Here is a 26886-nt window from a genome sequence, read left to right as displayed (position 1 = left end):
GAATTAACAAAATAAAAGGGGAAGGGTTTGTCAAAGTAATTTTCAGTTTATGAAATATTTTTATATAAAAAGTATTTGGTATAAGAAATGGAAATTTTTAAGTTGTAGGAGGTGGACACATTCACTGTAAAAGTAGGAAATGCAAGTTAGAGGAAAGTAAGATGATGGGAGAATATTTTGTATGTTTGCTTTAGCTTTTATGGTAATATGAAATTGACTAAGGAGAGGGAAGATGGGAGGGGAGGGGAGGGGAGGGGGGATAGTAGGGGTTAGGAAAGGTAGCAGAATACAACAGACACTAATATGGCATTATGTAAAAATGTGAATATGTAACAGATGTGATTCTGCAATCTATATTTGGGGTGAAAATGGGAGTTCAAAACACAATTTGAGTCTAATGTATGAAAGATGATATATCATGAGCTATGTAATGCTTTAAATAATCAATAAAAAATTAAAAAAAAAAAGAAATTGACTAAGGAAACAGCAGTTTACTTAGAAAAGAGCTAGGAGAAATTAAGAGCTATTATATTTTAAGGTAATTAAATGCAAGCAGAGAAAGTCTTGAATATTGCTCTAGAGTTAGAGAAATCAGATTTAAGTTATCTGGCAATTCTTTTGCATTACCACGATAATGAAACTCCCAGTAGTTTAGGAAGTCACTGCACCCCGTAACCATGTGCAGATAAAAACTTTTCCACAACAGTGGAAACCGACCTGTTCATTTCTATATCTTCACAGCTACTCTCAGAGAGGTCAGATTTGTTGACTAAGGTCACTTGTTGTTTCAAAGCTGGTCTTTGATATTTCATGTTGCATTTTATTTCAAATTCTGTGCTCCATCAATTATGCTATCTATCTCTTTTTTTAAGCAAAAGATTCTTTTTTATTTATATAGTCTGAACAAAACCTTGAAAGGAAGCCAAATATGTAAAATAGATAAGAGCTCATTTGCTACTTTTAAATACCTCAATAGAATCTTTATGTTCCATGGAGTCTAGCTTAATAACCACGCTATTAGCCTTCTCAGAAGAGATCATATTCCTAAAAGAGCAGATTAGAAATGTTCTCTTAAAACCTGAAAGGTGTTTTATGAACATATTTTGTAATGATCTGATTACAGCAAGAGCAGATGAGATATTGATTAAAGATTTGACATAAAATAATTTAAGTCTATTTTGTGTGCAGCATAGAAAGTCAGCTAAACATGGCTTCCTGCTCCCATCCTTTCATTCTGCTGCTCTCAGGAAAGGAGTTCTCTGAAGGCCACGGCAGGAGATGGGACTAGGGGACATCCCCGGCTCTGGGGTGTGGAGCTGGTTCCCCTCTGATGGTTTGCTCCTGGGAGGCACGAGACCATCTCTTCTCTGCTCTCTGCTCAGGGGCATCATGGTGGTAGGCAGAATCAGCAACCATGAAATTGGCGAGTCCTACACACCAGGGAGATTTTCTCCAGAGAGCCATTAGCATGTTTGTACATCCCACCAGTCCGTTGTGTTCTATAAATAGATAAACAAATACACCCATACACACACACACACACACACACACACACACACACACACACACTGCTTAAAAAGCTATAACATGAAATGGTTGAAACAACTGTCTTACTTTAGTTTTCTTTGGAATATTTCACTTTAAAACAGCTTCCTTGACAGGTGAAAAGCCCAGCTATTACAAATTGCCATTACTTATACAGGTTTGTGATAATGGACTGAATAGATTCCTAATTCGTTTAAACCTAAAAGTTTTCGGGTTTATGAGCAAACTACATTAGCACCTGGTCAGAAATGAAGGTCTATTTCATCTTCGGTATGATGGATATGGATTCTTAGCCTATTAAGTTTACAGAATGAACTTATGTTCAAATAGATGTTCTTTTTAAGAAAGTGAAATGGTATCAAGGGAACAGAAATGAATACCTGGAGGAACACTAAAGACTCTGAATTGTTGGTTGGCAAAATTGTTGACGGTTGATTTGTTTTTATATAGATCTTTGCATTTGTTTAGAAGTTCAGCTATTCAAGTGCAAAAGTAATCAAAGGACTTAAAGAGCAGTTGGGAAAAATAGGCCGGTTTGTGATTATGAGTCATGGAATCGGAACCTGTATATTACACCTTCACTTCTTTTTATGTCAGTAAGTGCCATTCAAATTTTAAGCTAGCTAACTTTCAGCATCACAGTAAATTATAACCTTATATTTAAATCTTGAAGCCAGTAAATCTTGTAGAAAGATGTCAGCCTTCTATTCATACTTTCAGGCCAAGGTTTACGTGACAGATTTAGATAGAGAGTAATATAATTATTATTTCATTGTCATCTTTCAACTTAGTAAAGTACCAGTAAATTTTTACTTCTAACAAAAGCTAATAAATATTGAGCTGCTAATGTATGTCAAGTAGTCGTTCAAGTGTTCTCATATATCATGCTATTCAATACAAAAGCCAAAAAGGCAGAATCGTTTCTAAGTTTCAGTGATGAAGAGGGTGTTGCAGAATTTGCCCCCCTTTCCTAGGTCCATACGACTAGCTGTTGAGAAAAGGCAGGCTTGCACTGGAGCGATAGAATTATAAAGCATGCAGTTTTAAGTACCATACTGCTCATCCAATAGTGTGGCAATTCATTCTGTTAAAAGAAGATGTGGCAATATAATAGCAAGCAAGTAATGTTAACCTATGTTAATAATTAAATTGTTTGAAAATAATTAAAATAATCTACTTAAATTATTTTTATGTGATTTTTAAGATTTATTATTCGTATTTTTTTAGAAGTTAGATATTCAGAGTAGGGGCAGCACATTGTGGTTTCAAATCAAATGAAGAACTTCTTTCTGTGAAAAACACTGTTCACACATGATAAAACACACAAGACACTACCTGGAGGGAGTGGTGTTGAGGTATCTTATACTAACCACCTGTATCTTTGGTTTTTCACGTGTTGAGAGCTTGTAAGTGGCTTCACATAGATAGAGATATTTTGAAAGTTTTCATTGAAAAGAGACAGTGATTCAAGGTGTGATTGGCCAGAAATAAGCACCCACCATCTTCCTCCTTTCTTGTTTGGATGTGTGCCTGGGACTAGAAGGTTGCTATTACTGGAACACTTGTGTTTTTTGCCCACATTTGGTGAGGCCCTGTTGCTTTGAGATCCTCTGATTGCCTCTGTCAGAGTACAGACATGGACATGTCCACAGTTGGGAACACACAAGGAGGAGGCGTACAGTTTTATTTTTTTAAATTATTTTTTTAAATACACAAAAACAGTGGAATGCATTACAATCCTTATTACACCTATACAGCACAATTTTTCGTATCTCTGTATATAAAGTATGTCACCCCAAATTATGCCATTATACATGCAATACAATTTGCACTACAATTCTTAATACACATATATACCACAATATGTTTCATATCTCTCTTTGTATATAAGGTATGTTGACACCAAATTTAAATTTTCATACATGTATTTTGTATAATGATGACCATCACATTCCACCATCCTTGCTAATCCCCTTCCCCCTCCCATTCCCTCCCACCCCTCTTCCCAATCTAGAAATAATCTTTCTCCCATGCTCTCCCTCCCAACCCCACTTTGAGTCACCCCCCTTATATCAGAGAAAACATTAGGCATTTGTTTTTTAGGGGGAATGGCTAACTTTACTTAGCATTATCTTCTCTAACTCCATCCATTTATCTGCAAATGCCATGATTTTGTTCTTTTTTAGTCCTGAGTAATATTCCACTGTGTATAAATGTCATATTTTTTTTTCTCCATTCATCCACTAAAGGGCATCTAGATTGCCTCCATAATTTAGCTATTGTGAATTGTGCTGCTATAAACATTGATGTGGCTATGTCCCTATAGTATGCTGTTTTTAGCTCCTTTGGGTATAGTCCCAGAAGAGGAATAGGAGCTACCTTTGGACTAGTGTAGCTTATTCTTCAGCTAGTATTTAGCTTGAGGTCTTGCTTAATTCCCTGAGATCTTGAAATTGCTGCCCATGTTGATGGATAGGCAAGTAGCTTTGGGATGGCTTTCTAGTCTCCTCCATGTCCTTTCGTACTTGCTTCTGAATGTGTGTGAATTAGTGCATGAATAGGAATCAGATCCAAGGTGGATTATAATCCCAAGAGTACTCCACACTGGTTTCTTTCTCTGGTTGTCTCAGTTAGGTATTTGTATTTTCTGCTACTTGGCTTAATTCTCTCAGCACCATGTAGACCCCTGCGCCCTCTTCCTTGCATTGTTTTCAACACTTGCCTCAAGTATGCAGTTCCTCAAGCATCAATTATCAAGTCAATTCTCTCAGGAAGAGTTGGGGAGCTCCCTGTCCTTGTGGCCTGCCTCCCCATCCCCCATTGAGAAGTCTCTTTGGGCCACTTCACAGGGACAGCAGCTGGTGTCTCCCAGGTAGACATCCACTGTCTTCCAGGAAGCTCTGGGGCAGCTGGAGGTGCAGTTCTTCTCAGCCTGATATCTCAGTGTGCAACACAGGCTCCATCAGTGGGCTGGGACAATCACTTCCTAGAATCAGAGTTTCCCAGCCCGCGCTGAGACTCAGGTTTGGAAGGGAGCCTGGGTCTTCTGAAGTGGACCTTCATGGAATGGAGCGCTCTCAAAATGGGGATTGTAGGGAGGGGAGAAAACTGTCACCTGCTCCTAGATGGGAACGTCGGTTATCTTGATTGTGATGCCTTGTGCTCCAGCAGAAGTGGAGGGGAGGATAGGGTGGAAGAGAGCATCTAATCTTGACTCACACTCAAAACACACTGGGTTAAAAGTTTGAATGTCGGAGTGCCTGACTTCACTGTGATCCGGGATTATCACTTAATCTCTCTAGGATTTAAATACAGATTTGCAAAAAAACGAAAATTAGATAAAATTAATTTCACATGCCCCTGATCTAACTATACTCATCATCCTCAAGTAAATATTGTACGATTCCTGACATATTTGGCTCTGTATCATTTTAACAGATCACCAGAAACTAGATGATTATAAAGAACATAAGCTAATTTCTCACCATTCTGGATGCAGAGGGGAAGTAAACCAGACATTGCCTTGATCTTCCTATCACTCTAGCCTTTGCCCATTCATGTGTCAAGACCCTTCATAGCCAAATCCCCTTGAAAAGACCTCCTCTTCCTATGACCACGTGGACCACACCTGAATTTTGTAGGCAACACAGTCAAAGGATAGCACTTTGGTTTCAGAATCTTCAATCATTCATCATTTAGAAAATATATTTTTGGCTGAGTTTCTGCTCATGGTATTAACACAGGATAAAACATATTTCAGCAAACACTTTAAGAAATCACCTTTGGGTTCTGAATTATAATCTCAGGTGTACAATAACAGATACATTGAATTGAAATGATGATATTTGAATTAGTCAAGAAGCTCTTCAGAGTAAAGAATACAAACAGAATAAATTGAAATTATGGGGGCAAAATATCATGTTTGAAAACACCCATAGATATTTCATTCTAAATGTAAAGACTAATGTGGCACATTATAAATTGATTTATTTGAACTGCTGAATTACATTAGATTGCAATTTGCATATATAAAGTCCTTTCACAGTAAAACACACTTATAGATTAAAATTTCTATTATTCTATATAAATGCATCTGGAAAAGATTCAGAACCCTAAAAATAAAATTCTTTGACCTGCCATTTAAAGTGTTCTAATGATATTTATCAGATTGAATTCCTGTATAAAATTTAGCAGTTATTACCTGAGTTTCAACACACAGCTTTATATATATTATATGCTATTTATATTATTTCTTATTGTAAAATTCTGTTGAATGCTAAAGCCAATTTAACAGAAGAGGCAGGATTTTCATACCAGGATTTTCATTGCTTTGAAAAGTTTAAACTGATATCTATCAAAAGTATTTTCTATTTAAAATATACTTAAAATCATGCTTTAAATATCTTACTTACTATGGTTAGAAAACTAAATAATTTATGACCAAAGAAGGAACTGAAAAACTATAGTTACATATAATACATTCAATGAATAAGTGTGTTATATTTTATGAAGAATTAGGTGATGTTTACCATATAAGGTGTTCAATATGAACTGTGATAGGAACACAGTCTGTAAGCATGAAAATGGGTATTTAAATTAAAAAAAAATAAATTATAGTATTCCAAAATAATAAATCTGATTGGTAAAATAAGAGATCATTTAACCACTCACATCAACAGATACTGAGAGACCAATTCATATCAGGGATTTTCTTAGATGCTGAAAATGCTCTGAAAAGTGTCACTTTATTATAAAAAACAGAAATTTATATTAAAGAGTATTTTTTGATGACTCAAGAATATACAATTTCCTCATGAAACTTACAAGATGTAATATTTTGACACCATTTTGAAGGACGACATAGAAGGTTCATCTAGTGGGCAGAATAAAATGTGTGTTCAAAACAAAAGGAATGGTGTTAAAGTTGGCAGAGGCCTCCATAAGCTATTTGAACATTAGTCTAAGAAAAATTGGCTTATTCTGCAGGTAACTGTGGATCATTGTTAGTACTTATCAAACAGACCATTTAAATTGTGAAATAATAATCTTCGAAAAGTTTTTTTTTAGAAGAGCAAACTAATAAGGATTTTATATTTACTTTAGTGATTGACACATCTACAGTTGCATGCAATTTTACCTTGCTTTTCTAATTTGCAAAATTGTAAGAAGTGTCTGCTTCATACTCTTTTTAAAATAATAAAACTGGACTGCTTTGTTATGTATTTATCAATGGAGGGAAGGAAAAATGATAACCTAAATGCACATAAAGTATTTGATAAAATGTCATAGAATTTCATAATAAAAACACTCAACAAACTAAGAATAAAAGGAACCAATCTCAACACAATGAAGACTATATAATATGAACGGTCCAGGCACAGTAGCTTATACCTATAATCCGAGTGACTCTGGAGGCTGAAGCAGGAGGATCACAAATTCGAGACCAGCCTCAGCAACTTAGTGAGGCCCTAAGCAACTCAATGAAAACTTGTCTCTAAATAAAAAGTAATTGGGGATAGAGATGTAGCTCAATGTAAAGCACACTCAGGTTCAATCCCCAGTATCAAGGGGAAAAAAAAATCATGCAGTCAACATCATTTTCAATGGTGAAAGACTGCAACCTTTTTGACTCAGAGCAGGAACAGGACTAGATTCCTCATTTTTGCCTCTCTGTTTAACAGAGGACCGGAAGTTCTGGCCAAGCAATCAGGGAAGACAAATGTATTTGAATCTGCCTTTGAACCTGGAAATAAAGAAGTTTTTTTCCAGAGGCAATATGGTCCAGTGTGCAGAAATCTCACAAGGTTCACATACACCACACCCTATTAAAATCAGATTTAGCAACATTGCAGAGTAGGAAATCAAAACATTGTCTCTACACAATAACAATGGATGATTCCAAATGAAATTAAGAAAACTATTTCATATAAACCAGAAAAAACAAACACCAGAAGTAAACTTAACCAAGGAAATAAAGACTTGTGCACTGGACAGGGGATATAACTCCGTGGTAGAGCATCAGTCTAGAATGTGAGGTACTGGGTTAAATCCCCAGGAAAAGAAAAAGGAACAAATGAACCAAGGATGCCTGTACTGAACAACTGTAAAGTGTGGCTGAGAAAAACTAAAGATACAAATAAGTGAAATAGGGGCTGGGGTTGCGGCTCAGTGGTGGAGCGCTTGCCTCCCATGTGTGAGGCACTGGGTTCAATTTTCAGCACAACATATAAATAAATGAAATAAAAGTCTATTGACAACTCAAATAAATAAATAAATAAACAAACAAATAAATAAATAAATAAAAATAAGTTGGAGGATGTGATGTTGTTAAGATGTAAATACTGATCTTTTGAATGCGGTCTCCAAGAAGATCTCTTTTGTTTTGTTTTGTTTTACAAAAATAAAGGGGAAAAAAGACACGTATCAGGACCGTATGATATATTACTGGAGGTGAAACTAGAATAATCTTTAAAAAAAGAATACAATTCTGGAGTTGTCACACTTACTGATTTCAGAACTTACATCAAATTTACAATAATCAAGAGTGAGATGACAAGCAGGAAGACAGAAACTTGATTCTGGAAGAGAACAGAGATATTAACAATAAACCCTTACTTATATCATCAGATCAGTTTTGACAAGGGAACTAAGACCAGCCAACAGGGAAAAAAAAAAATCCAATAAGTGATGTTGAGAAACTGGATTCCACATTAAAAGAAATGAAGGTGGATGTTTACAATACATGTCATAAAAAAATAGTAAAAAAGGACCAAACACTAAAACAAACCTAAAACTTAAATAAACTAAAAAGCAAAACAAAACTGAAAAATCATCATGAGGGTAAGCTTGGCAACGATTTCTTAGATATACACAAACGTACTAGTAACAATAGAAAAAAAAAAGAGAGAGAACAAAATATTGGATACTTTAAAATTAAAAACATCCATGTATCAAACAGCTGTATGTACCTTCAAAGGGGTAATCTAGATAATCAAGAAAATACTTGCAAATCATGTCTCTGATAAGGGGTTCAGTTTTAGGATATATTAAAGATCTTCTAGAGCTCACATCCCGTTAATCCTACGACCGGGTTGCCCATCGTGTCCAGGTGCACATGGGTGGCACCGAACACTCTGAAGGGTAGGGGCTTACCGCTGTCCCCGATTCCCATCACTCTCAGGTGAGTTTTATGTTTTTTAAAGTCTATATTAATAATTGGGCATGGGCACTGGGAAGGAGACATGAACTGCTCTTGATAAAGTGTCAGTTTCATGGAGGAATTGAGTGGCCCAACTGTGCTCTTAACCCAGCCCCTGTGCTCCCATAAGGGCTGGTTTCCAGAGACAAGGGTTGAGGGACATTGTCCACCACAGTACTGTTTCCTTGGTGGTGGTGAGACTTGTAACCCAACCCTGAGTTCACCATAAAAGCTAAAATCCAGCATCTGGTAAAATCAGTCAATTGGAGAGTATTTGATTCTGTTTTATCCTAGAGGGGCATTTAACTGATGGCTTCTGACTCCATGAATTAGTATTGTCATGATGCAAGGTGTGCCTAAAAACAAAATTCAGAATACCAACGGCATAATGCACAAAAGGGATAGATAAGCTTAGTTTATTAATTCACCAGGCTTAAAAACATTGGTTGGAAGTTTAGCCCTTGTGGAGAACAGCAGCCATCAGTTGAATGAGATTAAGCCTCCCCTCCTGATACTGTATTGATTGTCAGTGATGCACTTTGGCTACCCTGGATGATACTATCAAGTGCGTTGGGAAGGAAGGAAGGCCTCTCGGCATGTGGAGAAGCCCATGCATGGAGTTTCCCTCCTTCCAACAGTGCCACAACAATAGTGACAACAAGACAACCATGACATGTGGGCAGAGTCAGGCAATGCTGTGTGCGAAGTAAACTATCTCAAGGTATGAAATTACCTCAGAAAAAAATCATATATATATATATATATATATATATATATATCTTCTATAGCTTGGCAATAAAAACAAGCAACCTTATATAAAAATGGTCAAAAAACCTTAATAGGCATTTCTTAATAATAATAATAATAATAATAATAATAATAATAATAATAATATTACAAATGGCCATAGGCAAATAAACTATATTCAATAACATTCATTATAATGGAAGTTCAAATAAAAATCACAGTAAGAAATCACTTCTAACTCAGTAGAATGACCAGAAAGATGAAAGAAAAAGAAAAAAAAGTGAGGAAAGAAAGGAGGAAATAATATTGGCAAGATTGTAAAAAAACAGAAGAATTATATTTTGCTGGTAGAAATTTAAAGTTATGAGACTCCCATGAAAAGTTTACAAAGGTTGTTTAAAACCGAAAGATAAAATTATTATTAGATTCAGTCATTCCACTGTTAGATTGAAAGCAGGGATTTTTGAACTCATATTTGCTAAGTGAAGAAAGCTAGTTACAAAAGGACACGTTTTATGATTCCGTTTACATGGGATCCCTCATCAGATTCACAAAAACAGAAAACAGGGGTTGTCAGGGACTGGGGTGGAAGGTGGTTAGTTACTGTTTAATAGGCACCAAACTTCCAGTTTGGGATTACTGAAGAGTTTTTAAGGCAGAAGATGATGATGTTTATAGGACAATGTGACTATACCTAATTTCCACAAATCTGTACATTTAACAAGGTTCAGTAAGGTGAATCTTATGTCATCTGTTTTTTCCATGGTCAAGAAAAAAAACATTAATTTGTATATTTATATATAGGTTTGAACAGATAGATATCTCTATTTTTTCCAGCAATCTCCATGGCTACATTCAATTTAGATAGTCAGCAATTATAGTATTCATTTTCAAGTTGAATTTGAAGCAAACTCAGGAAAATAAAACCTCAGTATTTTTTCATAAGTTTAACTTTCATTCCATGTAGTAATAACTCTTTGAACTTGCCTGGTTATAAGATGTATATTCAAACTTTGCAAATGTTCTTTGGAAGTAAACAACTGAGCCACAAAAATTAATTAATTAATTAATAAAACTATCATTAATCTTATTGATGGATAGGAAAAAAAATTGATCTTGAAAACTAAAAGACTGCTCTGGCTAGGATCTCAAGGATTATGTTGAATGGGAGTGGAGAAAATGGGCACCTTTGTCTTGTTCCTGTTTCTAGAGGAAATGCTTTCAATTAAAGGATACAAATAGGAAAAGAAGAGCTCAAATTATCTCTGCAGACAATGCAATCCTATAGTCAGAAAACCCAAAGATACTCTACCAGAAGACTTCTAGAGCTCATGTGTGAATTTACAGAAGTAGCAGGATACAAGATCAATACCTATAAATCAATAGCACTCTATGCTCCAATGATGAAGCTGCTGAAAAAAAATGGAGTAAAATATCCCATTTACAATAGCATCCAAATATAAAATAAGATACTTGGTAATCAATCTAAAAAAAAAAGAAGAAGTGAAGAAAACTGTAGAACTTTACAGAAAAAAAAAAAGATCTTAGAAGATGGAAAAACCTCCCATGTTTTTGGATAAGCTGAACTAATACTGTCACAATGGCCATACTAACAAAAGTGCCATACAGAGTCAATGCGATTCCCATCAAATTTCCAATAATGTTTATTCACAGAACTAGCAAAAGCAGTTATGAAATTAATATGAAAAATAAGAGACCTAGAATAGCCAAAGCAATCATTATCAAGAAAAATAAAGAAGGAGGCATTACAATATTGGACCTCAAATGATACTATAGGGCTATAATAGCAAAAATAGCATGGTATAGCACCAAAGCAGGTGTGGAGATCAATGGAACAGAAGAGAAGATACAGAGACAAACCCACAAATACAGTTCCCTCATGTTAGATAAAGATGCCAAAAACATACATTGGAAAATCGATAGTCTCTTCAACAAGTGGTGCTGGGAAAACTGGGAATCAATATGTAGTAGAATGAAATTTAACCCCTATGTTTCACCTTGCACTCAATGTAGATCAAAGTCCTAGAAATTAGACCACAAACCCAGCAACTGCAAGAAGAAAAGATAGGCACAACAATCTCAAGTGTCAGCTCAGTAACTGACTTCTTTAACATGACCAACTACTAAAGTGCAAGAAGTAAAATAAAAAAAAAAGAAAAGAAATGGGATGTTATCAAACTTAAAAGCATAGAAAATTAAAAAAAAATTAACAACATGAAGAGAGAGCCAACAGTATGTGATAAAATTTTTGCCATCTGCTTCACAGATAGGACATTAATATCCATGATATACAAAGAACACAAAAAACCTAACACCACAAAAAGATTAACAAATGACCAAAGAACTAAACAGATAATTCTCAAAAGAAGAAATACATATGATCAACAAATATATAAGAAAACTCTAGGGCTGGGGATGTGGCTCAAGCAGTAGCGCGCTCGCCTGGCATGCGTGCGGCCCGGGTTCGATCCTCAGTACCACGTACAAACAAAGATGTTGTGTCCACCGAGAACTAAAAAATAAATATTAAAAAAAATTCTCAAAAAAAAAATACTCTAACGTCTCATGCAATTAGAGAAATGCAAATTAAAACTATTTTTGAGATTTCTTCTCACTCCAGTCAAAAGCAAAATTATCAAGAATGCAAGTAACAATTATTATTGGTGAGGATATTGTTGATGGGATTACAGATTGGTACAACCACTCTGGAAAACTGCGTGGAGATTACTCAAAAGACTAGAAATGGAACCATCGTGTGACCCAGCTATCTCACTCATCAGTATATTTCCAAAGATTTAAAAATGAACATACTACAGCCACATCAATGTTTATAGTAGCACAATTTACAATAGCCAAGCTATGGTGCCAACCTAGGTACCCTTCAACAGATGAATGGGTAAGAAAATGTGGTGTATGTATACACAATGGGATGTTGTGTATATATAAAGAAGAATGGCTTGATGTCATTTGTTGGTAAATGGATGAAACTGGAGTCCATCATGCTAAGTGAAATTAGCCAGTACCCAAAACTCAAAGGTTGAATGTTTTCTCTGATATGCAGAAGGTAATTCAAAACAAGTGTGGGGGAGAGGTAGAAAAAAGGAATAAAATTCAGTGGAGTTGACAAGGGGGAAGAAAGTGAAGGGAGGAGGAATGGGATAGGGAAAGACAGAGGTATGAATCTTATCTCACTTTCCTTTGTTCATCTATGAATATACCACAGTCAAAATCATCATCATTTATATCCACAAGACACTAACTAAAACAATAAAATCTGTAAGTAACTAGCAGAAAGACTACTAGTGTAGAGGGAAGGGGACAGGTGGAGGGAGGAGGGGATGGAAGGGGGAAGTCCTGGGGACTGAATTAGGACAAATTATGTTCCATGCTTTTATAATCATGTCAAAATAAATTCTACAGTCATGTAGAACTCAAAAAAAAAAAAAACAATTATAAAAAAGAGAAAGCTAAAAGACTCTTACACATTTTCCGTAAATATTCTCTTTGTTTGATTCTGAGTGAAAATACACTATCCCACACTTGCCATTTAGGAGTTTGTCCAAGTGCAACTTAATAAAACTCATAAAATGTGGCTATTCTTTTACCACTCAAAGATGGACGGCATTGGGCTAGAGAAGTATCCCAAAGGAGTGATTATCATACTATAACCATATCTTCTCTTCTGTCTTACTGTTAATTAAATTAATTAATTATGTGGTCTTTCCCCAAGTCGACTTGATTTAATGTGCCACATGTAATTAGCCGCTCAGGAAATGGAGATGAGATGTGTTTGCTCATGGTGACACAAAGTCTGGATCCAAAGAACTCCTATAATGGAAGTGGGGAAAGAGATTTTGATTTCCTTTCTTTTTAATAAAAGCGTTCTCTCTTGATAAGATAAAACTAGAGAATATTTTGGATTGGAGTCCACCAAGCAAATATAATGACTACTTGTATTAAAGAAGCTTGAAACAATGGAACATATTTGGAAATAAGTAACCAAATTATTATGTTAATATAAATGGAATACATTCTACTCATTGCTAGGTAATATAACTTATTGGTTAATAGTGACAATTCTCCCTAAGCATCTAGGCAAGACCCTGTCTCTAAATAATTTATTTTTATAAAGGGCTGGAGATATGTCTCAGTGATTAAATGCCCCTTGCTTCAATCCCTGACATGACAAAAAATAGAAAAAAAAATGTTAATTCTGTAGCCACGTCTTCTAGTTTAGAATTTCAAATCTGCCACCAAATGGCCCTATGATTTGTGGAAATGGACATCAACTATATCATACTAACTTTCTGCAAATTCAGATGTTAATAATGCCTACATATTAAGATTACTTTGAAAGATTAATGCATTATTGCATATGTAACAAAAAATAGCTTCTGGCATATAGTAGCTGCAAATGATTGCAATTAATTATTAGGTTACTATTAGAATTTATTCTATTTATTAAATGATAGACATTTAGGAATGTAGAACATATGATGAGCATTTATAGCAATGGTGGACTGATAAAAGATAAATACCTATTGAAGAAAACAACAGAAAATAGTCTTCTGCAAAGCTTTCCTTCCTGGAGAAAAATAACAATAGTATGTTGGTAGTTTTAATTGCACATCTTAAAGTAGTGTCTTCTTTAAAATGCTTAGCATATAGAAAATATTACTAAAGAAAATGTGACTTTTTTCATTAGGCACATTAATAAAATTTGAACATATGCATACAAAAAAGATAAACGTTGTTAAGTGAGGATTAGTCCAATATTATCATTGTTCTCTAATAAATATTTTAATGTTAGAATGTAAACATTGGGCTAAGTGCAGTGGCACAGGCCTGTAATCCCAGTGGCTCAGGAGACTGAAGCAGGAGGATCATTAATTCAGAACTAGCCTCAGCAACTTAGCAAGACCCTGTCTCAGAACAAAAAAGGCTGACGATATGGCCAACTCATTCCTTTTCTGATCTCTTCCACAAGTATTCCTTGGCCTTCTCCCTTTCTTCTTTAATATCTGGCTCCACTTCTAGTGTGCAAAAATTCTGTAGATTAGTCATCCCATTATCTCAACATTATCCATTGTAATGATATCCTTGACTTGCATATTTGGAAATTTTATTATTTCAAATTGTATATTATCATATTTTGTATTAGTGAATTATTGCAATTTGCCTGTTGTCTGTATATTTCTTTAATGCCTGAAGTTTATTGATTTATTATTCTAACTTATATTTTCAATGTGTTAGTCACCTAATTACAAAATACATAAAAAGATAAACAGAAAATTCACAAAATCACTGAAATAAAACTAACAGGATAACACACATATATATATAGCATCCCATCCAAAGATAATTTTTATTACCATTGATGTATGCATACATATATTTTGAGTCTATATGTGTGTGAGTATATGTGTGCATTCATTCACCCTGAACTTTCAGTTTGACTTTCTTCACTGCTGCAGTCAGGCTGCAGCAAAATAACCAGGGGGTGACGAGCAACTTGTGTAGATTGATACAGCAGGAGTAGGAGCTGTTTATTGTAGGACAGGAGGGGTATATATACATTACACACAGCTTATCTTGATTAACATAAACTAGATACAGCAGTCAACCAATAAGGAATCTCCACACTTAATGGCTCGCTGGTGCCACCTCACAAACCACTCCCCTTGGCAAAATGCCAGGCGCCATCCCGACTTGTTTACAGACTCTAACACTTCACATTTGTCATGACATAAGTTAAGGGACCTTAGTACTGACAAATTCTATGACCAAATGTAAGAAATTGAGATTTTCAAACTGTGAAAAGAAGTTCATGGTATAAATAATATCCACCTTCTCTCTCTCTTTTCACATGGGGACCAGAATTTATGTTTGATTTTTTTTTTTGTATAAAAAAGTAAGGCTAATGTCCAATTGAGTATCCTTTTGTACTTTACTAATTTAATTAATTCTTTAATATAAAATATTTTAATTTCCTCCTTTCATCCTGTTTATGCAGTCATATTTACTCCCTAAATTAAATGAAATCTCTTTATATGGAGTATGTATATACAAAAAAAAAAAAGATGGCATCAAACATTTTGGTTTTAAACTGTATTTAAACATAAAATTAAGTTTGCATAATTTCCTTTGTGCCTAGTTGTACAACATACAGTATACAAATATATGGTAGAGGACTAGGGATGTGGCTCAAGCGGTAGCGCTTTCGCCTAGCATGCGCAGGGCTCTGAGTTCGATCGTCAGCACCACATAAAATAAAATAAAGATGTTGTGTCCACTGAAAACTAAAAAAAAATTATTAAAAAAATCTCTCTCTCTCTCTCTCTCTTTGTCTCTCAAAAAAACAAATATATGGTAGAAACACATTGTTATTTTATGACTTTGTGATTTTTAATTGATTATATCTAATGAATGATATGATAAACGTATAAACCCATTTCTGATCATGCCTTCCTAGTTCTGAAATAACCCCTAATTTTTCAGTTTATATTGTTCCGATAATTTTCTCATGGGTTATTTCATAATAATCATTAAACTAAGTAAATATGTAGTATTTTCTAGTAATTTTCAGTTCTAATATGCTATTAATAATATCTATTATTCTTTAGAGATAAGATTTAAATTTATTTCAAGTAATTTTTGTTAAATTTTTAAAATTAAAAAAAAAAGTCTGCAAAAAGTCTCCAAAAAATGCTTTGGCAATACTAAAAATTTCACCCACCTGAGCATACTATGGAAATTTCCTACAACCTTGAATAAAGATTTTTCATTTATACTTTTTTACAGATTATGTATTTAATAACACTTCAAATGCATTGACATATAGAAGTACTTGTGTGTGTGTGTGTGTGTGTGTGTTTGTGTGTGTGTGTGCAGGCGCGCATGCACTTGTACATGTGCATTTATCTCTAATTTTCTTTATCAAGGTCTTCTCATTTTTATACCATCTATTGCTTAATCATTTAAATGATATGAAAGGACATTCTGGAAGTTATTTGTCAACTGAATTTGATTTATCTAGCTATTTTTTGAGTTTATAAGATTTCTTATTTTTCTCTTGACTTTTATATTGCATTTTCTGCTCTTTATCTTCATTTTTCTTGTTAAAAAAGTAGAGCACTAATTCTCCATGAATATGGTTTTGACTTCATCCTCTGTCATTTAGTGCAGATATTTTTATGAAATTTATGTTCATAATAGTTTCCAAATAGCCAGCATCTGAAATTACACATTTTTTTAAACTCAAGATGTATTAAGATAATATATTTCCTTTAATTCAAAGTAGCTGGATTCTCTTTATACATTTTCATTTTAATATCTAGCTTTATTGTATTGTCAAGCAGGGATGTGACCTACACGATCTTTGATATTTTTGAAATTAAAATTTCCTTTGATAATTACAGTATAACAATTAAAAAAAGGATGTTATGGAACTAAAATGCTAAAGGATTATATTCTCTGCATTAATGAAAGATATAATTCAAAATAAGAGTAACCATCAGCATTTACAAATCCATTAATTTAACAGCTAGTTGTAGACACAAAATTTGGCAGCACACATTGGTATTGGAATGTTTACTGTGTCTCTTTCATTTATTGACAGACCAACTAGGCAAACCTTTTAAAAATGAAAAGAGGTGACTGATATGGTGAATACCATTGATTTGATTTAGATAAGTACTATTCACCAAAATTACTTTGCTAACCAACTTTTTATTTCATTTTTAACCTTTTAAAAATATAGAATACTTGCTTTCAGTGACTTACAATCATAAGGTTAATACTAATGTGTTTGAGGTTTATAAACTTAATATATATTTTAAATTATATTCTTTTATATCATACATAAATTTTTTCTCCTTAGTTGAGTTAAATAAATTTACAAAGTCATTTTTTTTTAATCTGGTTCTTGTAGTTGTATGCTTTATTAGTGATTAACTAATTCTCCTTGAGTGAATATGATCCTATTACTGTGAATTATCATTCTTGTATGTCTTCACTGTTCTTTGGGATTCTATTTACATTTTCCTAAGAGACCTAGAGATTTAAAAATTTATCTGTACAAGTTTCAGTTAGTATCTAGCATTTTTATAAATTTGACTTAGATCTGGGACCTTCAGTGATCCTGAAAAGTTATGTTTACTTTTATCAGTTTTATTTACTTTCAGTGTTTTGTTTGACTGTTGAAGCCCCCATACCAAGGGCCTCAGAAAGTCTCCAACCCTTTTTTCCTACAAGAGAACTACAGAAATTTGTTTTGAAATGGTTCCTGGACCCACTGGTAACTCTATTCACTCCTTCCCAAAATAGACAATATAGATAGAAATCGTGTGTCTCTCACACTACTTGATCAAGAGGTGATTTCTGAGTTACTATCCTGTTATTTCTCTGTTGGCCTGAACTACAGCAGACAAAGTTTATGGCAATTAATGATTGTGTTCCCCAGTTGGGGCAGTCAATGCCAAATTTCACTGGGTTTTGTGTCTTTCTCTGTTGCTGAGAATAGAACATTAAGTAGTATCCTTAAAATACAATCTAACACAGAGTTCTGCTTCCCTTAAATTCATGCCAAATATTTGTAAGCTTATTTTGTGAATGGCTGTAGAAATCAATATTTTAAATGCTTTTCCTCAAGAGATCTAAGTCATATTTCCTGATACTCATTATAACATTTAGCATGGTTCATTTTGCTTTAGATGTCATTCTATGTTTAAAGAAGACTTATATCAAAGGGCATATGACATATTTTGTCCATGCATACTATTGATGGGATATTTCTTTCTTATTGGAGGATTTAAATAAATTTAATTCCAACACAGTCTGAGCTGTTTGTGTTACATAAGTTGGGCATTTTATCCAGATTTATTTCTGGTATTATTCTATTTTATCTAAAGTATCATCAATGCCTTTTGAAATTCTGATTACCCAGGGAATTACTCTGACAACCAAACTCTGCCTGAGCGGAAACCATGCTTCATCTGTACCAATCATGAATATTTGTTTTCTTGAGGCCTTTCTATGGAAAAATATGTCCTTCATTATCTCAATTATCATACTAGTAAAATATAGGTGTAAAGATAGGAATAAATGTTTTCATAATGTCTTAGTTCAATATTTAATATTGTAAGTAAGATAAAATTTAGACTATAGTTTTTCCAGAACACATACATATGTGTGTATTTATGTCAATGTATGTGTATTTACATATATGTGTGTGTGTGTATATATAGATACACACACATATGTACATGGCTTAAGTATTGAAAAAGAAATTATATAGTCAAAATCCTAAGTAGAACATAGGATTTTAACAAAAATTGTAACTAACATATCCTCTCAAGAACATCATTTATTTTTAGAAAATTGTAAGGTACATATTATTTCTTATAATTAAGCATACAAGTTTCAGTACAGTTTTTTATTCAATAACTTAAAAAATGCTAATTAAAATTTTGAATCAACTCACATAAAAATTTCATTCTCTGTAGTCCATAGTTAAAAGATTTTCTCATTCTCATCCACCTAGTATGTTTATTCTAGCATTATGTGTCACTGTTAACCTAAAAATGTCAAATGTCAGCAAAATTCTGCTGTTAACAATCAACCATCAACATGCTGCCTTTAACTATTTTCATGCTGCCTTTAAACTACTACTAATCCTTATAAAATATTATTTTATATGTTACAAAGGGCTTAACATGTGACAACATACTAACAGTAAAATCTGTTATGAATTATATTCATTGGCCTGAAGTAAAGGAAAAACACCCTAATTCATGGAAAAACACATAGAAAACCATTACATGGCTCATCTCAAAAGTGATTTGGGACAAGGACAGAGGGTTGATGATGTCATCTGAAAGGGAGACCCTTTTTATCTCTTTGCTCAACTTTGTTAGAACATGCCTATTTTTGTATCTGTGTACTGTTTCCAGACAATAAAATCTAGAAGTGACAAAACTAAATCTTACCATATGTACATTCTCTTTTGCAGCTTTTATTTATTTATTTTTCGATTAGCAAATCATCTTGTGATTTTGTATAAGAACTTGGAAGACTTGTCTTGTTCTTTAACATGGCTGCAAAGCATACTGTGATGTTTGCTTGCATCATTGATTTAACATATTTTACATTGTTCTAAATTTGCATTGTTTCAAGGCTTTAGCTAATACAAATAACTTTTAATGATAACACTTGCCCTTTTTCTTCTACATATATGCTAAAATTTCCTATGGGAAAATTTCCTAGAATCTGTACTGTTATGCCAAACATTCTGTACATTAGAAAATTCGTAAATTTTTACACTGTAATCCATGATGTTCTGAAGTATTTATTTCCACCAAAAATGCATAGTTTATCTTATCAGTGGTAATAAATTCTACTAATGAAGTATATTCATTTTTACCCATCTGACAAGTGACAGAGAGTATGCTGCTGGGTATGGCTGATTTTTTTTTGCTCCCAAAGGAGTTTCTTACCTTGTCCTGAATAAATCTTGACCACCTAGATCTAGAGTGCATTCTGATTTCGTTAATTATTAAGTTGTCTGTTCTCTGGCATGCTCCACCTCTTCAACCGAATGCTGTGGCTGCCTCGCTTCCCATCACACTCCTGCAGGCCAGTCTGGATCTTCACAGCGTATCACTGCTAATTTGGGCTCAAACCTCAGGCTGGATTTAGATAAAATCTCACATCACACACTGTTCTTATCAACTCCACCTTTAATGCGTAGTAGTCATCTCTTCACCACTGTGACCAAAATATCTGAGAAGAAAAACCTACAGGAGGAAAGATTCACTTTGGATCATGGTTTCAGAAGGTTTAGTCCATGACCCTCCAGCTCCATCTCTGGACCTGAAGTGAGGCAGATCATGGCGGAAGGGAATGATGGGAAGCAGGGCAACAGGGAAGCAGGGAGACAGAGGTGCCAGGGGAAAGGGCCTGGGAGAAGGCACACCTTGCCAGGGCATGCCTCTAGGGGCTGACTTCACTGAACCAGGTCCCGTCTCTCAATAGTCCATTCAGCTATCAATGAAATGGATTGATAATGAAATGTATTAATCCACTGAGGAAGCCAGAGGCCTCATGATCCAATCATTGCCACAAAGTCTCACCACTGAGACTCGCTGCATCAGAGAGGATGCTATCAACACATGAGTTTTGGACAGAACTTACATCCAAAGCCCAGCAGAGTGCATGTGCCTCTATGTTTGGGCCCACACTCTCTCTATAATACTGTTGAAAGTGCTTTGTGCCCAAACTATGTTTTACTCATGTACAATCAGTGAGATTATAACAAATTCATCTACCCTGAGACAAATATGGTGAAGACCTCAGTTTACAATGAAAAAGAGATTTATTCAAGGTCATTATTAGCTACTTTTTAGAATTTTAGCAGTTACTTTTCTCCTTCTCTAAGTGATGCCAAGTGTTAATTTTCAGTTCCTTGAATACCTATTATTACCAAGGTTGGTGTCAGATGCAGAAATTCCACCATGTAATCCAATAACAGTAATAAAATCTCAGTAAAATGGGTTCTTATAATTTATGTCTTTCTGAAATGTGCTTGCTTAAATTTTATTTTTGCCCTTGGTGAGATAACCAACCAAAGCCACCTTTTCTGCCTCCTTTGTTTCACCTTTAACATAGAATCTTTCAACATCTACTTGCTAATATGTCTGAGATGCTGTCATTTTAATGAGAAAAGAAATGAAGAAAGAAATCTGAAAGTGTTGCTAAGTAAGGATCGTAACTGCTTTGAAAGAAAAAGGCACTTTTCTCCAAAAGTACCCTGCACATTTCTTTTCTCATAGTACAATCAGAGCACAACTCTATGGAAACAGGCAAAACGATTAATTGATTCAAAATAAGCAGCACATTGCTCCTTCCCTGAAATGGAAGTCTGAATCGCAAGAGAAAACCAGACCCGTGTCACCTTTCTTTGATCCAAATGATTCTGGAAGCAGATAGATATAAGCAGACACCTTTTACAGCATCATGCCAGGAAGGTTAACTACTTTTTATGCTTCAAAGTCACTCTCACTGTCTAGAGAACATCATGCCTAAATTGGAAAGGGCACATCTTTTTGGTTTAGCTGGTGGTGTCTGATTAATAGAGGAAGTCAAGCTAGATTTTTTGTTGTTATTGTTGCTTTTAACCATTTATGCTTTACAACTTCACATTCTATATTTCCAGAGAAGTAGCTACACTCATTTCATCCAGGTAGGTCCTAGAGACTCAATATGAAGTGAAATAAAGTCACTAGAATTGATCATGGTACATTTATTTGATGCATGTCATGCTTGTAAAACGTAAATTATAAAGCATTTACATACGTTTTCACTCTTTTGGGGAGAGAGGGAGAAAGTAGCTCTTTGGTCTTTTAATTTAGATGATGTTATTTTTCAAGAAAGAAATAAAACACTTAGCAAAGTGCTTATAATAGAACTCCTCATTTGTGAGGAAGGAGGCTGAAGGAATATGACTGCTTTTGTTTTACTCTCTGTACTCCAAAGCTTTCCCGTCTCCCAACTGAGGGTATCAAACCCTCTGCTTTGGGTTGAGTGACACTGGCCAATATGCGAATCTGTTGGAGCAACTCTCAGTGGCTACTCAGTGACTGCTGCTACCGGCAGCATAAGCTACCAAAGAAGATATTGTGCTTCATTAAAAGCACATCTAAAAAAATAAAAAAAATAAAAGCACATCTCCCAAATCCTGGACATTGGCCAGTCATTTTGTGTTCATTTTCTTGGTGCTCCTTTAATGATGTCAAGCCAATATCCTGACAGTGTTTTAGTACTTATTGTATACAAAGACGAAAGAAAAATCAGATACCTTAAATGGCTGCTGCAAACAGGAAACTATTTAATCTTTATATGCAGTGATGGAGACCCTGTGGCCTCCGGTAGGCTGTCAGTGAATTTATAGAAGTGTATTTACGTTTTACTTACAGCATGAAAAATACTATATATTTATGAGGTTGCAGTTCTGTACAACAGAAGTCTTGGAGATTTTAACTGGGTTCTTCCCTTAGGGTCAGAGAAAGCCTAAGTTAAATTGTCCACCAGTCTGAGTGCTGAGCTGGAGGCTTTGAGAAAAAAATCTCCTTCGAAGTTCTTTCAGAGTGTTCTTAGAATTCAGCTCTTTGGAGTTATGCACAGAGTACTTAACTTTTCTATTGTGAGCCAAGTCTGCCTTCAGTTCCTAAAGTCTTCCCAGGTATCTTGACATGTAGCTTTCAGGACCTCCAACTCTAGCATTAAATATTTTGTATTTCATTCTTTCTATCTGATTTTTTTTTCAATCTCTTCTTTAATATCAGACTACATGAGTGTTTTTCTCAATTCTTTTATGTCTAGAAGAATTACAGAAATAGAGTCTGTTATTTGGACAGAGAATAAACTCACCTTAATCAATTTCCCTTTGACAATGAAAACATGAGAATTGTCATTGTTCATCTGCAACAGTGTATGGAAAGCATTATAGCAAAATGTGGGCTGTTGGCTGTCATTTGTTTCGTTTTGTTTTTTCTTCACTTGGTCTTGAGGACGCTCTCACTGGATGGCTGTAAACTTTACCCTTCCCTGATTACACCCCAGGGATTTGATCCTAGAGTTCACAGTGTGTCTCTCACAGGATATGTCTTTATTCTGAAGGACAACCTGATGCCTAACTGTCTGACTCTTGACAAGGTGCCTCTCTCACAGGACACTTATTTATACTGGAGGCTCTTGTCTACCTCAGTCCAATGTATTCCTACCAAACCACTATCTAGGGGAGCCTTGAAAAGAGACGACATTGCAAACAGGCATGTCTACAGGTGAGACACACGGAAGGAAACTCAACAACACACCTGGAATAATGACAATTTACTACTCACAGATGTCAGAGGGAAGAGAGCAGAACACTGACAGGGGCTTTGGGGAAGTGGGGGCCATCTGCATCTGGGCACACACACTCAATAGCCAGGGGAACAAAGAAGGGGGGCCAGACACCTGGGGGCTTTACTGGAGTCCAGGGCATTGCTCAAGCAGGTCTGCAAGGAGAGGCCTAATTTGTAATTCTACAGCAAATTAGCACCAGTCCCGATGAGGCTTCACTGTGACTGACAGGTTGTCACTGTACATCTGCACAGCCCACAGGAGTGTGTGGGTCAGTGGGAAGATCCACCTGGCCCTTAGGGACAGTTTTAGCAGGTGGTGGTTTTATACATAAGAGCTGCATTGACCACAAAGCCCAACTTCTGGTAAGGTAGTATGCATTTTATCAAAAAGGATGCTAAGAAAACATAAAATTACAGAAATTTTCTGCCAAGGCCTATAAATAAAAGATAAGTGGGTTTTTTACATGAGCACCCTAAGAAAAAATAAATTGATTCTGGCATAAGACCGTATCTATTTGTATTGATATGAAGCACTCTGTCATATTAACATTTTTCACAGATTAAATTTTGAGGTCAATTGTCTTAAAATTGTCTATTGAAACTTTTATTCTGTATTAAGAAAAATAAAAAGTCATTTATTTATGATTCTAATTTTCCAGATGATTGTCATCTTGTTTTCCCCTCAATCAAAATGTTGGGCTAATGCATATTTGTAAACAGGCATGTATACCAACACACACACACACACACACACACACACAGAGGATGTTATACTGGTGGATATATACATCACTATCTCATAGTGTAAAAGACCCTATTTTTAAATTATAATTTCCAAAACTTCCAGAAAATAATAATAAAATATGTTCTTTTCCAAATTGCACATCATAGTGAATCATCTTATGATCTTACTATTAATTAAATTATAATTTTCAAAAACTTCCAGAAAATAATAATAAAATATGTTCTTTTCCAAACTGCACATCATAGTAAATCATCTTATGATCTTACTATCAATTAAATACTTAATTGATAGTAAATATAAATATATGTATTTATATTTATTTATTGTCTTCCAGTGATGAAATATTTTGATTCACGTAACTTTCCTTTTGGAAAATAAAACTGAAAAACTGCACTAGGCAAAGTTGGTATTTTTCATTCTTTCCCCAAATCATTTGAAACTCAAATACATTAGTGATCCTCTGGTTTCTCCTTCAGTGTTAGTCAACACCGTGAACATTGTGCCGTTTGACATTTCCCTGAGTACTATTTGAGAAGTGGGTGCCTGACTCAACACTTTCTAATGGAACACACAACTTCATTTCAGAAGCTTCATGCATACCAAGTTCCTTGTTCTGAGCTATCAATTGCCTGTGGGATCGTAAGTTATTTCTATATTCTGTAAAATACAGCATGCCCCAAAGGTGACATGTGCCATTTTGGGGCTTTATTCTAGTCCACCTAACAAACTGTAAGGACATTCAAGTCAAAATGAGATTTCAGAACGCAAAATAGCATTCCTGTCAAGGGACTCTCCCCAGGTGATGTTTATTATATGCTGATCTTGTGCCTTTGTGGGTCTCTTCTTTGAGAGGTATAAAAAGCTTTGCACAGGTTTTTTTCTCACTAAGAACTACCTGTACATCTGTGATTTTGTAATCTCGGTTTACCTGTTTCTTGCAAATTGAGTCATGTCCTGTGAGGACAGACACAATCATCGGCAAGGTAAATAGTTAACCACAAACAATGCTCTTCCCATACGACTAAACATATTTTCTAATACATTTGGGTGAAAATGGATATTTATTTTCTGTGAGATGGCATTTTTTGAAGTGTTTTAGACACATATCTAAAAGTAAAAATACCACCTTCTTACAAAGTTAAGAAATTAAATTTGAAATGTTGCTTTCATGCAAACCTTCAAATAGGGTAACACAGTTGCAAGCAATAACCCTAAAGAAAAACTTTTTATTTTGCTCAAACACTGTTATTCATATTTGGTCAATTCTATTACTGTGTGAATAATATTTTTTCCTAAAGAAAACTTTCTCTTTTGCTTATTAAAACAGTCTATTACTCATGTTCAGCCAATTTTTCAGTGTATGAAATACGAACATATACATGTATATTTTTAAAATATATGATATATCTGTACCTATGATAATAATACTACATTTTTGTGTATGGATATATATTTATATGTATGTGTATACACATCTCCAGACACATATCTTTTATACACACACACATACAAACACACACACACACACACACACACGAAAAAAATCATTAAATACAAATGCTCCCCTTTATTAGTAGAAATAGTAGTAAATAACAGAATGTGGTCCTTGTTCTTGTTCACATCTGAAGAAGAAAAATGTGGAATTAAAGCAACAAAACTGAAACAATTACAGAAAATGAAAAATTTTGATCAGCCATCTATGGAAGTGGCAAAGAATCCAGAAATGGGTGAGTAAAAAGGAGTGAAGGCATCAGAATCCTGGGCAGTTCTATTGAGTGACTTTGAATTGCTTAGGCTAGAAATGTAGTAAAACCAAGGCACCTAAGAAGACGGGGAATAGAATGAGATCTCACAAGAATTGGAGCAGTGTCACACAGTCAGTGTCTCCTTCTCAATTTTCCTTACAGTTTGTGTTTTTAATGACCCAACATCTCTACTCCATCTGTCGAAGGCGGTCATTTTGGATGGCAGGTGAACTGATCTGAACCAACCCCCACCGAGCCTCTGTAATATTACGGCTCATTTCCTCAGTGTTATTTAATTGTCTTAGTGCTGTGGCCAAACCAAATATACAGGAAAAATAGTGTTTGATATTTGGCTCATCTTGGGCAACAAGTCTCACCATTGGAACCGTCATCTGTGGCTTAGGTATATAACCTAGGAAAATCTTGTGCTACTTGGTGGGTCTCATCAGCAGGGAGTGTGGGCAATTTTTCTCTAAAGTGGCTATGTGTAAGAAAGCAATGCCTGGCTTTGATAGTACAATGGTCACTTGAAATAGACATAGAATGGGATGACTTAATTAATTCACTTGAGCTGTCAGGGAGAAACAGTTTATTTTTTCTTGCATAGGGTGAATATTCGCTGATAATTTGTTAAGTGAAGGGATTTAAAAATGCCTGTATGTGGTATTGAGTAGCTCAAAGTAAATGACTAATCTCCAATAAGAGAACTGGGACAAGGTAAATACAGCAGCTTTTTCATCTATGACACAGCTACACATTTTAGTGCAAGGGGAGCCTAATTGTTTTGGAAGGATTCAAGTTATACAGATGGCAAAATCCCAATGATAATATCATAATTCATTATAATACTTAAACATTTAAAAATTTTGGTCTGTGATCTTAATTAATTAAAGTAGTTGAAGTCACAAATAGATCACAATTGAAATAAACATGACCGGATTACTCTTATCATTAGCTTTGTAACACAATAGTAACTTTTAAGAG

This window comes from Spermophilus citellus (genome assembly GCF_964194105.1).
Source record: "Spermophilus citellus genome assembly, chromosome: 8".
NCBI lineage: Eukaryota > Metazoa > Chordata > Mammalia > Rodentia > Sciuridae > Spermophilus > Spermophilus citellus.
The sequence above is the reverse complement of the archived record's forward strand: the minus strand, read 5'-3'. Positions refer to the sequence as shown.